Source organism: Corvus brachyrhynchos, unplaced genomic scaffold (genome assembly GCF_000691975.1).
Source record: "Corvus brachyrhynchos isolate BGI_N302 unplaced genomic scaffold, ASM69197v1 scaffold395, whole genome shotgun sequence".
NCBI lineage: Eukaryota > Metazoa > Chordata > Aves > Passeriformes > Corvidae > Corvus > Corvus brachyrhynchos.
In genome coordinates this window covers 128405-143195 of record NW_008238340.1, presented here as the reverse complement: position 1 = coordinate 143195, position 14791 = coordinate 128405, and the positions used below count along the sequence as shown (strand labels likewise).

General features: G+C 44.5%; 1 long non-coding RNA gene across 1 annotated transcript in view; it reads left to right on the top strand.

Annotated features, from left to right (window-relative positions):
* Positions 1-6603, top strand: part of LOC108446912 — an 11260-nt gene extending 4657 nt beyond the window's left edge. Inside the window, exons 2-3 of the long non-coding RNA XR_001862251.1 lie at positions 2948-2951; positions 4230-6603. This is a non-coding gene — a long non-coding RNA (uncharacterized LOC108446912). The remainder of the gene's footprint in view (positions 1-2947; positions 2952-4229) is intronic.
* Positions 6604-14791: the final 8188 nt, after the last annotated feature.

Genomic DNA, 14791 nt, shown 5'->3' with positions numbered 1-14791 from the left:
CCTTTTCTCTGACACAGAGCTGCACACAGTTCTGGCCATGTAGAACAACTTGAGGGCATCATTAATGTACCACACTAAAGCAGAGCTCCACCGGGACACCAGGACACAGAACCACAGTCTTGCTCTACACTTGAATCACTGAGACTAATCCAGAATTCTAATTTTAAAATACAACCAAGAAGGGCTATCTCAGGTCCCCATTCTCCCTTATCAACACAGCTGTCACCAAGTGCGTAGACTACCTTTCATGAATTGTTAAGCAAAACAATAGGGAGAATTAGATACGATTTTCCTCTAATTGAAGGTCTGACTTTGAATCACCCAAACCAGGCCAAGAGACACTTCAGAGACAGAGTCCAAGAAGCGGGTATTTGCTTTATTCGGCACCAGGTGCGTGGGGGATCACTCCTCCAAACACACACACTGGCTCTTCCTACAACACAATATTATGGGTAAAATTCATGAATAGTCATCACATTCCTTGAGATAGGAGTGGTTATACAAATTAGTTCGCAGAAGTCATTAATATCATTAGCATATGTGTCACACATGCGTGGTGTGTGCTGGTGGTCTCACTGAGGAAGGTGCATCTTCTTCCTCAGGGGTCTTTCTGATGAAGATCAGTAGTCTTCAGCACAATGCACTTTTCACCTTTCTTTCTGGAGCATGCACAGTCCTTTGTAGAATGATTCAGTGGTTTCTGTGTTGGTCTCAAGTAAATTCTTGTTCCTCTTATTTTGAGAAGATTAAGGTGAATCCTGCTTCTTAGGTTTTGTGATCAACATTTGCTGTCTCCCAATAGTTAACTGTGCTTGCATGAGTTAACTATTGATCAGTCTTATCAATCCCCCCTTTTTCTTCGGTCATTTGTAATTCTTTACACATCTCACGTCTTGAAAGCAAGTACCCTTCTCTATCTTGCTTCTAAGTTTGTGCTTTTGCCATTGAGCATAAGCATTGCGATTCCAAGTACATAAAATTGTACAACAGTAACTACTAATGCAAACAGTAAATAACAATGCAATTATAGAAATAACTATTACGAACAATTGTTTAAGCCAGGATAAGTTGGGTAACCACGCTGTAAGTTTGTCCCATATGTCTTTAAACCCCCAAGAAGTGTCATCTAAGGTGATCTGATGCAATGTTTGTGTTTTGTGTCCGTGTTTTTTCCAGAATTGTCTGCAAATCTGTTTCTATTTGTTTATTTAAATCAACATAACTGCAACAGCTTGTATTTCTAACTGTACATACTCCTTCCTCTTTGTGTACAGCAAATCTAATGCAAGTCTATTCTGTATAGCCAATTGTGACATGCTCTTAATCTCGATTTGCTGTGTTCTTATGGCATCTGCAGTGGCATTCATTATGGTTTCTACGGTAGTGAAAAGATTCACTATTGATTTTTCTAGCTCACTTACTCCGAGGCTGGGTATAAACCACCTCGCAAAGCTGTGAAATCCAGTGGGTCTATCTATCAAGGGGTTTGATGTCCTTTTGGTGCTGTGTATAAAAGTTTGGAGCAAGCCTTGTAGTTGAGAGACAACATTAATGTGGGGAAATACTCGTCCTATCGCACAGCGGCCTTGCCATCTTAAGGGTAAAACTTTATAGGCACTGTGTCCATATATCCAGTACCAACCCTGTCATGAGGGCACTGGCCAACCCTTGGGCTTTGGTCTTCGTCTCGTTTGATTCTTATTCTACATGTTAACCCCCCCCATAGGTCCAAAAACTTGAGCAGTTGGGGTAGCTGCCTATAAATGTTAAGCTCCCACATTTGGAATCCATCTTATTTCCTCCTGAGTTTTTGGGTATAGACTCCTCCCAGCACCGCTGCACACAGGGTACCAGTGAGGACTCATTTATTGATTCCTCAAGCTCTAATTTCCACTGAAGTTGGTCTAGGGATATGTTGACATAATGTGAAAGGTTATTAGTACTAAGTGCAGCATGGATTTCTGTTGTATTAGGGGATGTTGTCCCAACCAAAGGAAAGCCTCTAGCAGAATTTTCAGGCAGCTGGGAGCATATCCAGCAATCAGTTAAAGTTCTCAACACCACCTTTGAGCAATAGAAGGTATGTATTTTGATCCCATGCACCCTCCCCAGTTACCAGTGCCACTAATATGGTCCAAATCATGTTGTGTTGATTTTTTGTATTTGAAGGCGTAGAGGTCCTGTTCTTGCTTCCCACTCTGGTTTTGGTGCAGGTTTTGTCTTTGCATAATGGATCCAAGTTGGTTTTCCTTGTACTTTAATTGCTGTGTGAGTGGTCAGCAGTGTCTGATAAGGTCCTTCCCATTTTTCCTGAAGTGGATCTCCTGAAAGAGACTTAACATAAACCCAATCTCCTGGATTCACATTGTGAAAGGGTTTATCAGGTGGTGGCGGTTGACAATTAACAACTGTAGTCCACATTGATCGTAATTTTTGACCTAAATGCTTTACATAATCTATTAAGTAGCTTTGCCCTAACAGAGCCACGCTGTCATTGTGACATTTGTTCTGTAGGGCCTTCCATACAAAATTTCAAAGGGACTTAGTTTTTCTTTAAACCGTGGTTTTACCCTAATTCTTAGCAAAGCCATGGGCAGAGCCTGATACCAATATAAATTAGTTTCTTGACAAATTTTGGCAAATTGTTGTATTATTAAGTGATTAATCTTTTCTACTTGCCCACTTGCCTGAGGCCTGTATGGTGCATGTAATTGCCAGCTTATACCCAGTAGATGACTACTCACTCTCTGCACCACCACCTGGGCTACAAAGTGTGATCCCGTATCAGAATTAATTTCCCAAGGCACCCCAAATCGTGGAATAATTTCTTGTACTAAAGCTTTAACAACTTCTCTAGCTTTATTTGTCCTACAAGGGAAAGCTTCTGGCCAACCTGAAGAAGTGTCTGTGAGGACTAAAAGATATCCCCCTCTTCTAGGTAATTCAGAAAAGTCAATTTGCCACACATCCCCTGGTAAAACTCCTTTAGGGACAGTCCCTGTGTTTAGCCTAACAGTGGTATTAGAGTTATTTTTAAGACAGATTTCACAAGTGGAAGTTATGTCCTCAATTGTCTCCTTTAATTTTGGTGCTGTCACTTTGTCCTTTAAGTGGTTATGTAGAGCATCAACTCCCCAATGTGTCTTAGAATGTTCGCTCTGGATAAATAATTTTAACAGTTTTCTGGGTATGAGACCCTTTATTTTAGCCCACCTGTCTGTTCCCATTTGTCCCTTTTCTTCTTGTATCCAATTTAAATCATCAGTGTTGTATGGTGGGGAGTTTTCACCCATAAGGATGTTAGAAGGGATTAGAGCTAGGGCTTGGATCTATGTGCCCCCCTCTAGCCACTGACTTTGCGGTTTTGTCTGCCATAGCATTTCCTAGTTCAGGGATGGTGCTTCCCTGGGAGTGTCCTTTACAATGCATCATAGCCACTTTTGAAGGTTTTAGCACCACTTCCAGCAACTGTAAGATTTCAGTAGCATGCTGGATTTCTTTCTTCTGTGAGGTTAATAAACCCCTTTCTTTCCAAATAGCCCCATGAGTATGTACCACCCCGAAGGCATACCTTCTATCAGTCCAAATGTTGATAGGTTTTCCTTCAGCTAATGCCAGGGCTCAAGTCAGGGCTATTACCTCAGCCTTTTGAGCAGATGTCCCCACAGGTAACGGATTTGCTTCGATGACGGCGTCTGTGGTTGTAATTGTATACCCAGCAAACCGCTTACCATTCTTGACATAGCTGCTCCCATCAGTGAACCAGTTGTCCGCATTTTCTAGCGGAGAGTCCTTTAAGGTCTGGGCGGCTGGAGTAAACTGCCTCCATGGTTTCAATGCAGTCATGCTGTACAGGCTCCTCAGTAGCTTTGCCCTGGAGGTAAGCTGCTGGATTTAAGATGTTGGTACTCACATCCTCCGATTCTGTTAGAACAGCTTGGTATTTGAGAAAGCGAGATGGGATTAACCAGTGATTTCCTTTCTGTGTGAGCACTGCTGACACTGTGTGAGAGACAAAACCAGTCATCTGCTGGCCCATTGTGAACTTGCGAACTTCCTCTATGTTCAGGATGATGCTCGGCTGACCACGTCCAGCTACTTGGAGAAATAAGCCACTGGCCTTTTGTATGGTCCCAGCTTCTGTGCCAAAAGTCCCAGCACCAGTCCTTGCCTCTCATGTGAGAACAACAGAAAAGGTTTAGTGACATCTGGTATGCATAGTGCTGGAGCTTGCATCAACTCACGTTTCAGAGTTACAAATGCATTATTAGTCTCTGGTGTCCAGCATAGGTGAGTTCCCCCAGTTTCTTTCAGGAGTTGGTATAAAGGTTTCACAATTAGTCCATAGTTGTAGATCCACAACCTACACTATCCTGTCATTCCCAGAAAAGTTCTCAGTTCTTTGGTTGTAGCTGGCCACGGCATTTGACAAATTGCCTCCTTCTTGTTATTTCCCAAGGCTCTCTCTCCTCCCACCAGTTCATATCCCAGATATGTAACTTTTTGGAGGACTAGCTGAGTCTTTTCAGAGGAGACCCTATATCCACTTAGTCCCAGAAAATTTAAAATACTTACAGTCCAGTCCTTGCAGTCTTCACAGGTCCTTGTTGCTATCAGTAGGTCATCAACGTACTGCAGGAGTGTACCTTCTCCAAGTGGCGGTGTCCAGGCTTCCAGTTCCTTGGCTAATTGATCTCCAAATATCGTGGGGCTATTTTGAATCCTTGTGGCAATACAGTCCATGTGAGCTGACTCTTTCTCCCTGTTCTGGGGTTTTCCCATTCAAAGGCAAAAATTTCCTGACTGCTTTCAGCTAATGGCAGACAAAAGAATCCTTTAAAACTGAAAACCACACCCAGTCACTCTGTAATTTTGTAAGTGTAAGGATTGGCCACTACGGGATGAAGTGTTTTCGTTATTGCATTTATTGCCCTTAGGTCCAGAACCAATCTATAACTTCCATTTGGCTTTTGTACTGGTAGAATTGGGGTATTATAGGGAGACCTACACTCTCTCAACAACCCTTGATCAATAAATTTGGCAATTATTGGTTCTATTCCCACTCGTGCTTCTTGTCTTAGTGGATATTGTTTAACTGACACTGGTTGTGCACCTTCCAGTAGTTCAGTAATCACCGGGGAAGCCCATTTTGATCTCCCTGGAATTTCAACATCCCATACTAGTGGGATCACTTGATCTGTTATTTCACTATCCATGGGTATTTCTCCTCTTTCAGGGAAATTTGCTAAACTTAAGGCCATAATTAATTTTTCCTCAGGAACATGTAGTCTCATTCCTTATTCTGTAAATTCTGTTTTTGCTTCTAACCAAGTTAATAGATCTCTGCCTAGCAGTGGCTTTGGTGAATTTGGAAGATATAAAAATTGATGTATTCCCATCTTTTTACCTAATGTAAATTTTAAGGGTCTTAAAAAGTAGGCTTTTTCTGTTTTCCCCGTGGCCCCAATAACTTGGACATAATCATTGCTTATAGGACTCAAAAGTCTGATTCAGGACTGAGAACGTGGCTCCAGTACCTACCAAAAATTCCACCTCCCGTTCCCCTAGCCTAAGTTTAACCAGCGGGTCGGCTAATTTGGGGGGGCCCCCAGCCAGTCCCTGTCACTACTGATACAGTTGTGCTACAGTCACTGGTTCTGGCGGGGCTGATGATTGTGTCGTCGGAATCGCGGCACGATTCATAGGACAATTCCGCTTCCAATGCCTGAGCTGGCCACACGGTAAACATCGGTTAGGGGCTGGGCATTGCTGTCTTTGCCCCCCAGGTGGAGGCCTCCTCCCACCCCTGGGGAATCTCGGTCCCCTAACCTGGGCAACCGTGACCGTAAGGGGCTGTGCTCTGTTTTTATAAACTTCCCACGCTGCTGCTAAAAGTTTCTCTAAGTTCCCGTTACCTGGTTCCCTGACCTTTTGCAATTTTCTGCGTATAGCTGGCGCTGACTGACCCATTAATAAGGATATTAACTGTTACTGCCCGATTTCAGAAGCTGGATCCAGTGTAGTGTGTCTCCTCATATTATCCCTTAGCCTTTCTACAAATGAGTCTGGAGACTCAGTGGTTTCCTGGTGAATACTGAACAACAATGACCAATTAAACATTTTAGGTATAGTGTTTAGCAGTCCCAGTGTATTAATTTCCTGTATCTAACCAAAAACGGATATGTTTGTGGATCATTTGGGTCCCAATGTGGATCTTCCGTGGGGAAAATGTTACCTACATTACCGTGTAATATCCCAGTAGCTATTTGTCCCTGCACATGTGTTCTTGCCGTGGATATTACAGCTGCTTTTTCTGTTTCAGCTAGCTCTGATAGCATTAACATCCCAATCAACATCCTGATTTCTAACAACTAATTCAAACCTCTTTGCTACCTTTTCAGGGTCTTTTCTATACATTCTGGCTGCCTCCCTCCAGGTATCTAAATCCAGAGCTGTAAATGGTGCTTTAACTTCTGCTATTCCCCCATCTGGCCCTACCACTTGTCTGAGCAGTGCTATAAGCTTCTTCTCTACAGGGACCTTGCTCCTAGTTCTGGATGATATTCCTGAGCTAGCCTCACTTGTCCCTTTGTTCCCACTACCCTCCAGGGATGTTAGAGATGCTGGGGACGTTGTCCCTGATGTTAGGGTGTCACCACTGTATTTCATTAACTCCTGGCTTTCTAAGGGATCCTGGTCTCTCTCAGTTTTGAGCTTTAAACATCTCTGCCCTATATTGCATTATGAGCAACACCTCTTCATGCAGCTTTTCCCTTTTGCCTCCTTTTCTAAAAGCAGGACCATTGAATCCTGGGGTGCCAAACTGATACCACACCGTTTTTGCCACTCTGGTTTACGTCTTAAAGTAAAAAACAATCCACGTAAAAAATTTCATCCCATCTATTCTCCCTCCTTAAAAATAGCATTAATTGTAGTAAGGTGTTATAGTTTAAAGTCCCATTTTCTGGCCACTTTTCACCATCATCTAATTTGTATAGTGGCAACCATTGGTTACAGTATTTAATTAGGGTGCTCTTTTTCATAGTCCCTCCAGGGATTCCTCCTAGTTCTTTCCAGTGTGCTAACACACATCCCAGTGGACTCTTCTGGGTTATTTCCTTGCTTTCTGATGATCCCATTGCCTCCTTTGTCTGTTCCTCTCTTTTCTCTCCCTCTCTTCTCTCTTTCCATGCAAGCCTTCCTGCACATCTCCTCCCACTTTTCTTTCCAAGCCTCCCAGATCCACACACTAAAGCCACAATAAACCTCTCACTATTCTGTCACCCTCCCCTTACTTTAACATTACTTACACCCTCATTTTGGACACCACCCACTTCTTTTAGTACAATACCACTTTCTCTCACAATTAATACATGTACACAAAGTCCAAGCCTCACAACTGTTTCCACGGAATTTCAGGAGGGAAGTTACGTGGAGCTACATTAGAAAAGGGGTTGCGTGTCTGGGTGTTCTCAATTTAATGTCTAAAATCTCTCCCCTCCAGTGATACAATCCGCCTCCCTCAGGATAACAAGGTTGAACTCCAAACCAATAGTTTATATGATTTATACTCATTCACTCACTGCCAATCACTTCGCTTTTCATTGGCCACTCCCGGCTCCGGGTTACAGAACCACAGCTAGAGCTCCACACTCGCTTTGTGTCCGGAACACGTCTCATCTGTTCTCACTCACACAGTAGCAAAACAGCGACAGACAGAACAAAAATACGATAGTGCATGACAGTGGGGTCCAACCCCTGGGGCCTCCAACCCCTTAAAGGTATCTTTCCTTGTGCATAAGAGTGGGGTCCAATCCCTGGGGGCTCCAACCCCTTAAAGGTACCATTCCTTTTGCCCAGGACTAATTTTGGGAGACCTAGTCTCCTCGGGACTTTCAACCCACCCTCGGGGACTTGAACCCTGGACCCATGGGAATTTCTACTCAACAAAAAATAGCAAATACCTTAATTTGGTGCAGATGGTCCTTGTCTGCTCTCGCCATGAGCCAGGAGACAGCTGAGCTCCCCCTGAAAATTCAGGGCCGTGGCTGGGAGGTCTGCTTACCCCTGGATCCAGCAGCCAGGCAGAGTTAGGGTCCCCTCTGGGGTGCCAGTTGAATCACCCAAACCAGGCCAAGAGACACTTCAGAGACAGATTCCAAGAAGCGGGTATTTGCTTTATTCGGCACCAGGTGCGTGGGGGATCACTCCTCCAAACACACACACTGGCACTTCCTACAACACAATATTATGGGTAAAATTCATGAATAGTCATCACATTCCTTGAGATAGGAGTGGTTATACAAATTAGTTCGCAGAAGTCATTAATATCATTAGCATATGTGTCACACATGCGTGGTGTGTGCTGGTGGTCTCACTGAGGAAGGTGCCTCTTCTTCCTCAGGGGTCTTTCTGATGAAGATCAGTAGTCTTCAGCACAATGCACTTTTCACCTTTCTTCTGAAGCACGCACAGTCCTTTGTAGAATGATTCAGCGGTTTCTGTGTTGGTCTCAAGTAAATTCTTGTTCCTCTTATTTTGAGAAGATTAAGGTGAATCCTGCTTCTTAGGTTTTGTGATCAACATTTGCTGTCTCCCAATAGTTAACTGTGCTTGCATAAATTAACTATTGATCAGTCTTACCAACTTTCACAAGTTTTGCACTCCTGGAAAAGTAAAACAGGCCATGGATACCTGACCCTGAATCTCCTATAACACTTCTCAAAACATTAACTTAATTCAGCCATGGAGCAGAACCTGCACCTGAGAATACAACACTGACAGAGCCTGTTTCGGTGGCATACAAGCCCAGAGATGCACATGCTGCTGAAAAGCACTGGTTTGATCTGATGGCTGAGCTGGCTCCACCATTATTAGTTAAGCAGGGTTCACTTTTCCAGTTGCAAGCACAACACAGCAACAAGGCTTTAATCTATTTTCTTTCTGTGTGCTTTGCATTTCCCTTTCTACTTGCTTTAAATCCTTTGGTAAGATGCACAAAAACACTACCAGACTCCAGGCACTTTGCAGATCAGAATGACATCAGAATGCTCCAGCAGCACAGAGCTGTTGGAATTACAGTGTAATGATATAAATATGTGTTTGCCGGAAAAAAAGTTCAACAAAAATATTTTAAATATATATATACATTAAAGCTCTACAGTCTATAACTCCACTTGCTCACAAAAAGCAAGACAATAGACAGGGCTGTATATAGGAAAGAGGATTATCTGATCACAAGCTTTATGAAATCAAGCATAGGCACACGCATCCACATCTCTTACTGAGGTGTTCCACTGCTGACTGTTCCACCCCTCTTCAGCCCTACAGGAACTTTTACACCCTGGCTAAGATAAGAGCAGCTGGAAACAGAAGGATCAATGATCTTAAGTGATTAGGTTCAATGAGCTTTTCCAACCTAAATGATTCTACCATCTCTTGACCAGCTTTCTGACTGGACAAAGGCTGCTTGGAGCACTCTCAGCATACGACGTCGAGGATCTTCTGCGTGCACCCACCTGCTACTCCAGGCTCTGACAAACACTGATTAGATCTACTCATAATTGTATGCCAAAAACAGTGTGGAAAGATTAGCTGCAAAGTCAAGCACTCATCAGTGAAGAAATGCCAAATTCAGGGCTGACACAGAATCCTTAATTTGTCCTTCTTTTGTAAATGCTCTGCAGTGTAGTTTTGCTTACAAGCCCAGTGTCCAAGGCTTCCACCAGTGCATGCGATGGATAATGCTCCCCAAACCCAGCAGTTATTTGCTCCCCTGTTGTCTCCTCATCATTCAGTGTGTGGTCTCATGCCTCATTTCCTGCACACTGCTCATGCCTGGCTCACAGGCAGAATTATTAATTTCCACATGAGCTTTTCAACACTGCCTGTCACAACAGAGTCTGAGGGCTGAACAAACAGGGCTGAACTGAATCTTCTCCCAGCATCTCAGAGAAGGAGGGGGTGGTGTAGTCTGCATCTGACAGATGCTGGAGCTCAGGAGATGAAGGAAGAAGTAGACATTTTGGGTGCCTAGCTTGACACACAGGATACCAGATCTTTTTGAGGGCAAAGATGGGGGCTGTGTGCAACAAACCACAAACTCTGCTGTGTTCTGCAAGTATAATTTGAGCTGTATCATCAAACATAACCATCATTGTGCAACATAACCTTTATGCTGGTGAGGGATATCCAACCTCCCCAATGACAGCCATATTCACACCATCTACACTACCAAAAATAAACCAATAAATTGCCTCAAAATACATGCTTTAAAGTATTGAAACTGGCACTTTTCAAAGGCAAAGGTCACAAGGATTTGCTCACATCAAACCATGCACGTTCAGTGCCCTAACATCCCGGGATTGCTGCAGAACACTTCGCTAACATGCATGTCACTGCCAAAGAAAATTAATTTCCTGATAAAATAATTTGCTCCTGGTTATTGTAACTAATTATTGTAGATGTCAGAAGCAGCTTTCTTGGTTATAATCTCACAAAACATGCCTCACAGCCCTATGCCATATTTACTACTCAAGCTACTTGCTTGTGCTGGTGATAAGCTGTGCTGTCACTCAGGCATGTGGCAATTCCAGGTTTCTGCACACAGACACCAAACAAGCTGAGGCTCTGATATGCTTCAGATGTTACTTACCTAACCACTACAAAAATTACTTAGATTTTGTCTGAGCCCCAGCCAGTTGCTGTTTCTAAGTAAAGGGATCTCTTCTGGCTCAGCTGGGTGCCTTTGGGTGCCTTGACAGATTTCAAAAGCACCCTGGATCCCACCTGCCAGCGGCCCAAAGAACAAGCTTGTCAAAGGTATGTGGATTCCCACACTCCAGCACCTACCCCTAAGCACCTGTGCTCAGAGCAAACCTTTACAGATCATTACATGTAGATGGCTGCCACAAACCAGGGCCTTGCATTACTATCCCAAGAAGTATCACTCCAGGAAGGAATGTCAGACCACAGAGGGGAATCATCAATTCCCAAGCCAGTGGAATAAACTGCCATCCCCAAAGCTTGTGTGCTGCTACACTCCAACTTCATACATCACTGTCACCCTGGAAAGGAAAGCCAGATCCTGCTGGCAGTGCCTACCAGTAATTTATTATTCTACCCTGTGCTCAGCCTCCCCAGTTTACGTTAACCACCGGGACTGATACCACTCTGTGCTCAGCTGCAGGATTCCCATGCAGACTCTGACCCCTCTCCCCACAGCCACCCTTTGCAGTGGGAGGAAGGACACAGACAAGGGCTGGCTGTGCAGCCTCATCCATGTGCAGTTCTCCAGCAATACCCTGCTGGTGTGCACACTGCTTCTGGAACTGATCAAAACACCCTCTCCTAAAGGCTCCTCTCCACAGTATTCACATAAGCTGCTAGTTCATCGCTGAGAAGGAGGAGGAAAACTTCTTCCTCACCCTCCATCTGAGCTGTTTCTCTCAGCAGCTCAAGCAGCAGTTTGTGCAGAGGAGGCTTTGCTGGCTGTGGTTCTGTGGGCAGCAATATGAAAGATAAGGCAGGAATTCCAACCTGTGCTGCCAGGCCTTCTCGCCAACCACAGCACAGGCAGCTGTTTCAGCTCCACTTCTTGCCACTCCAAAGGTGGTAAAAGGTACAGTAAGGTTACAAGAAAATGTTACAAGTGCTCCACCTGAAGAGTGTACTTAGCCAGCTCTGCTCGTTGTGTTCTGACCTTCCAGAAAGGGGAGGAACAGGCACAGAGTCCCATCTGCACATGTGTTGAGTCATGCAGGTCACAGTGTCTCACTCCAGGCGCTACCCATTTAGATCTAATGGATCTACAAGTCTTATTTTTCACTGCTACAATTTACTGACATCAGAAAATGCCAGATTTGGAACAGAAAGGCTGTAAGGCTGTGGTGAGGACACAACTCCCATGGTATTTCAGTAACATTGACTTTTTCAGCAACATTGACTTTTTCAGCAGGGCTTTCCATACACCAGCATGAGAGAGGAGTGGGTGATCTGTAGCCCTCTCCCAAATGAGGGAGTAGCAGGAATACTGAAATACTTGTGCACCATTCCAGCTCCATTCACTGAGCTGAGCTTATCTGTCGCACAGACACAGCCTCCTATTTCTGAGAATGTGAGGGTGAATTTTGGGGGGAATTCATCCTGACCGTCACTACAACTGAGTGAGAATAACTGCAGCAAACTATGCTTTATAGTAACCCATGGAAAACTTACTACTGGATCAGGAGGGACTCACAAAGCAGCTTGTAGCTGGCTGGCTTTTAGCAGCCTGAAAAGTGGGATCTGAGCAGGTATGTCTTTCTTACCTCCCACACCTCTCTCTCTCTCAAATAGATGCAGTTACCTGCTCTCCTCCCATGAAAACCCAGTGCTTGCGGAATTAATCTAATTAGCACTGATATTTCATCTTCCAAGAATCAGTGAGAAATCTGGAAGAAGATGTGCAATATCCAGAGGCTGAAGAGCCTCTAATGTCACACAGCTCACTGCTCTGGAGCAGGACCTGGGCAAGCACAAGGTTTTTCAGAACAGAAGGAAAACTTCTTGAGGGGAAGATGTGGAGACAAGACAAGCTGCCTCAGTGCCTGAGCAGCAGGTCGGCAGATCCCCTGCCAGTACAATGACTTAAAGCTTACTGCCAGCTGCACCAGCCATGCAGAAACTCACATTAAATATTACTACAGCTCAATAAGCACAGTCCTGCAGACCATTAGCAGAGGAGGGGGCAGGGTCTCAGAATAAGCAAACAGGCTTTAATGACACATTCGTCTCAGACAAAGTCCAGGATGCTTCCTAATACAAACAAGAGACACCATGAGCTGGTTCCTATTAGTCACTGTGCAAGGGAGGGAAACATTGTTTGTAACAGCTCCCAGAAGCTTCCAGTGAAGCCACGTCTCTAGGATACAGATTTAGGCCACCAGGACTGAGCTGAGACAGTAGGAATGTCCTCCTCTCTGCGCTCTTCTCCTCCCTCCCAGCACAGACCTGGAGGTCCATGATCTGAAGCAGTTCAGAAAGAGGCAAACATCACCCTTGTCTTTATTCCCCTTCTACCACCAAAGATGCAGAGATTCACAGCCATAGGAGCTGCACAGGAGCTGCTCATGAGTGGCAATCAGCCAACCCAAAGGGACGAGAACTGCCACCTGGCAAAGGATCAAAGCATTTCAGGCTATTGTTCCCAGTTCCTTACTGCATCCCACACTTTCAGACAGATGTTCGCAGGCTGAGATGCTACTTGTGCTATCTCTTAGGACAAAGTCCTGCAGTTAAAACACAAAAATGAAGGTAATATTTGTGGCTCTAGTTTTTCCAGCTTTCCTGGGGCAAAGCACATAATCTGCTCTGAATTGCTCTCATATTTTGGAGTTCGAGACTTCCATCATTTCACAACATGCCTTGTTCAAAAGACTCCTGGGATTCCCCTTCACAAGCAAACACAGGCTATTTTTGCAAAGACATCTGTAAATTGATTTTCAAAGGGACTCACTCCACTGCCCTGTGTGGATGTGGAACTGTGTCTGGCCCTCTGGAAACCAGGCTTTTGGCTGAGTACAAGAGGAAAAGTCACTGTTGGCCCTTCCCAAATCAGCCAGAGAAATGGAAATGCGAACAGTACCAGGATCTGCAACATAACCAAGTAAATGAGCATGTAGGCAGGTGGTGTACATGCAGGAACGAATTTAGCTGCATGTAAGCCAAGATTTGGATCCAGAAGGAATTATCTCCCCACAACACATCAGAAATACAAGGCACTGCAAGAGGTCTGTAAAGGAAATGTCATCAAAATTTTATTTGTCTGCTACTTATAGTAGAGCTCTCTGTTTTTGGAATCTAAACAAGGCAAGATGCTTTCCTGTGCCACTTACATAAAAACCCATGCTATGAACTCTGGAGTTACTGTGAGGAAACTTGCACCAAGGAATTGGTTCCAGACAGCTGATTTACAGGAATGAAGCTTTGCTTCTTTGGCTTAAGCAGTGCCACAGGGGATGAAACATTTACCTGCTGATATATCTTGTTTCCAGTTGTCATAGGCTGGTGTTTTATAGCACCCTACGATGCTGCAGCTTTTCTGCCATGCTCTGTGCATGCATTGACACCAGAGACAAGTATGAAATGGACCAAAGACCACCACAGACCACAGCTCAGCTGCCCACTTGCTGCCCATCTCTGAGCCCTGTGTGAAGGGACAGAGCTGAGATGCAAGAGTTAGGATGGGGAAAAAGTGAAGGAATGGCCCTGGACATAAAATTCAGTTTGGATGTGGAAAGGAATGGCTTGAAGCATATACATCAGATGTGAGACACTCCACTAAGAAGCACATTCAGAGACTGGACACTCAGAGAAGTCCAAGGCACTGACAAGGTGCTCTGTGAGTCCTGAAAAAGCCCACCCTGCAATGCCCAGAGGCTGGAAATTGCAACTGTTGGCAGGAAGCACCAGAAGGAGCAGTTTTCAGCATGGTCCAAGAGCTACCCTGAGCTTTCAGGCAAAATAAATTTAGCTTTCAAAACAAGCTGATGTTTATATTGTCCAGACTCCCAGTTTAACTGGAGCCCATTGTGTTACTGAGTCACTTTCATGCTCTTGTGGGCCTGTCCACCTTCCAGTTTCAACTCAGCTATAAAAATTGGCTTGGAGATTAAACCTGATGCCTGAGTTTTAGCTGGAGAGCAAGTGGGAGGGTGTGGAAGGGGAGAGGTGGAGTGAAAGAGGTGGCAGTGTAAATATGAAGACAGAGGATTTGGCCAGGTTTGATTTATAAGCAGGAGTCAGGGTTGCT